We start from the raw sequence: 3,107 nt of genomic DNA, 5'->3' as shown, positions 1-3,107 counted from the left end.
CTCTTTCCTCAGATGCCACAAGCACCAGAAAGACGTTTGGCCGAGTCAGCACCTCAAAAGAAATAGGCTCCTATGGCAATAATGTTGCTTTCCTGACCAAAACCACAGTGAAAAAACCTGTCACGGGCTGCCTGATGATCCTACTACATCGAGTTTACAGCTACTGGGTCTTTGCTGCTTCTGGTTGATGAGAGCACTGATTATTTTTTTTTTTTTTTTTTTCCAAAACTAACATTGAATTGATTTCTTTTAACGTGCCAGTAAAAATTCAGCTCCCTTCTCTTCCCCCGTTTATATGCTTCATAACTGTGGATTCTGATGGACCAGCCATCAGATTGTAGCTGCCCTCTGACAGCGTGTAACTGGTTTACAAGCACACAGGACTAACACGAGCTTGCCATCGGCTTGATGTATAATGTTTCTCTTTTTCCAGCTCTGGCAGCTGTTCGTGCAGGTGTTGGTTGTGGTATCTGAATAATGTGGTGCTTGGCTACTTGGAGTTGTACGCGGCCTCTTGAATACACAGTGCTGTGGTTTGTCTTTGGGAGGGAGCGTTTCTAGCCCTGAGAAACCAGCAAAACGTCAAGTTTTCACTAGGTTGTTTTGATTTCCCAATTTTTTATTAGGTTCCGGTGACCTTTTGGCGCAGTGGCTGTTCCCCTCTCTTGCACATATTGATTACCACAACTGGAGATCCTCAGATCTTTCAGCTGGCTAGGAGGGTTTTGTTAAAACTGTCCAAGTTACTGGTTTTTATAGTCGTCTGTAGGTGGTTTTAAAATGCATTAGGAAGAAACACTAACGACGTAGCACCCATCACGATAGACATTTCAAAAAGCACTTCGGTAGAAGACAGTCACGTGCCATCACGTACGTGTGCGTGATGACAGTCAGCTCTCCTGGACCAAACCACCTTCATGATACCGTTGCGTTCTGTGTTTGCGATTCAAGCTTAATTCCTTTTTTTGTTCTGTTTGTTTCCATAGCTTTTTTTTTGTTGTTGTGTTTTGTGCTTTTTGAATAGCTTTATTCACATGGGCTTTTCATGCAGACTTCCCTTGGACAGTAAATAGAGTTGTTTGTGCATGTGAACAACTGAGAATTAATGTTGGCTTGATAGAGTCATAATATGGTTTGTAATGTTGTTCTTCCCTGAGACCACTGGCTTGTCTGGTATGGAAAATTTATTTAGAACTTCAGCTATGTTTGAATAAAGTTCAAGTAATCCAGTTTGTTCATAAATTAAAACCAAAAGCCCACCCAGCCCTGAAAACCAGCATTTTGACTAATGGTACCAAGATGTTTGAATGCAGTAGGGTAACAAGTTGGCGTCACGGCGGGGAGCAGGCGGCTTTGGCTTGTTCTCACCTGACTCCCGTGTAAAAGCTGCTCGGTGGCTCGGAAGGTGGTTTGGTTGCAAAGGAACGTGGCTCCTACGCGAACGTGGGAGCGTCAGCTGCGTGGTCCTGAATAAGATGTTCTTTCGGGGGTTGATAAACGAGATGTGGAAACCGAGCATGATGGAAAGCGTGAGGCCAGCCTGTGTGCACCGAGCCTTTCTCAGCGCGACGCCTCTGCCTTTCACAGCTGGTTCTGAGTGGTGTGTGGTTCTAGGCATGTTCGCACTGATGCTCCTCTTGGTCTTTAAAAACACAGCCCGGTTTGCCCAGGAGGACTCGTCACCAGAGAGAGCTGCTCTCAGATCCTCTGGGAACTGCTGCTGAGGGGTGTTCCGTACAATGAGTCGAAGTGAACAACACTCTTGTTGGTGTAACTCCGTACATATATATCTATATATACATATAGATATGTGCATATGTATATCTATGATATAGATATATATCTAAACCCTTTTCATTCCATTAATACAAGTAACACTTGTTTTCCTGTTATTTTGTTTGTCAACAGTGTATTTAATCACTGGGCTGAACAACAGCGGAGGAAGGTGCAAGGGATCCACTCCTTACTAACCAGTGATAAAAGCCAGACTTTGCAACTTAACCCACGAGTAGTTGTGCAGACAAGGAGTGAAGAATGATGTGTAGAAACCACAGTAGTGGCCAGGGGTGCTGAAGATACAGAACTATAAATAGGCAGGAGGGCTTCAAAGGATGCTTCAGTTCGGAAACTGGTTGCTCGGGGCCGATGATCGGCTGCTGAAATTGGGCGCAGCCAGGTAAATCGGAATTGAGAGAGGTTTGCGTGGAGACGCACGGAAACAGGATGTGGAAATGGCTATGTACAAAGACACAGGGCTTGGCAGAAGGTTGAGGTCGTTTCCTGAGCTTGGTACATGGGACAACATCAGAGCTCAGGGATGGCAATTCTGATCGTTGGTACTTGTAAATAAACCTCCAGACTTCCCAGCCGGAGCGTAAATTCGTTACCAGGAGCGTAAGGGTTGTTAGCGCTGGTCTGTCTGAATCGGTCTCAACCGACAGTCGGTCTGGTTTGCAAGTACCTTCGGACCGTCGCTGGTTTGTGTGCGTGCATACACGTGTGTGCTCATCTCTGGGGTTTTTTTCTTCTCATATGCGTTTCGTTGATTACTAATCCATTAGCATTTTCAATAGGGCTTTAAGTCCAGTAGATTACGGGTAGTCAGTTGACGAAGATCTGGTTTACAAGAACTAATTCAATGTTTCATCGCATTTTGTAAGTACATAGAATAATTTTATAAAATGTTTGTAGTTTATAAATGCCTAAAATATAATTTAAGGGCACTTTTTCCGTGTCTGTGTATGGGCGTGTCTGTATGTGATCAGTTGTTTTTGATGGTACCAGTTTACTAGCTAGCTTTACAATATGCCAAAAAGGATCGCTAACTTGTCCGAGTCACGGCTTGTCCCTCTCCCCTACCCGCCCAAGCTTTGTGTCCCAGTATACAGCTAAGGAATTGAGGAGTTGGGGAAACGTTCTGTATCTTCAGTATCCTGGTCTTCCAGAGCCCTCTGGTTGGGGTGGGATCATCTTAACTGGTCACTTCACTTTACTGTCTAGGGCAGTTAACTTAATGGATTACAAGAACCTCACTGGTCGGGGAAACAGAAGGGGTTTTGCTGCTACCCGGTCTCACTCGTGCTGTTCAGTGCCTGCTTCACGGTGGC

The sequence above is a fragment of the Eurypyga helias genome, unplaced genomic scaffold, assembly GCF_000690775.1.
Source record: "Eurypyga helias isolate BGI_N326 unplaced genomic scaffold, ASM69077v1 scaffold13160, whole genome shotgun sequence".
Taxonomy (NCBI): domain Eukaryota; kingdom Metazoa; phylum Chordata; class Aves; order Eurypygiformes; family Eurypygidae; genus Eurypyga; species Eurypyga helias.
The sequence above is the reverse complement of the archived record's forward strand: the minus strand, read 5'-3'. Positions refer to the sequence as shown.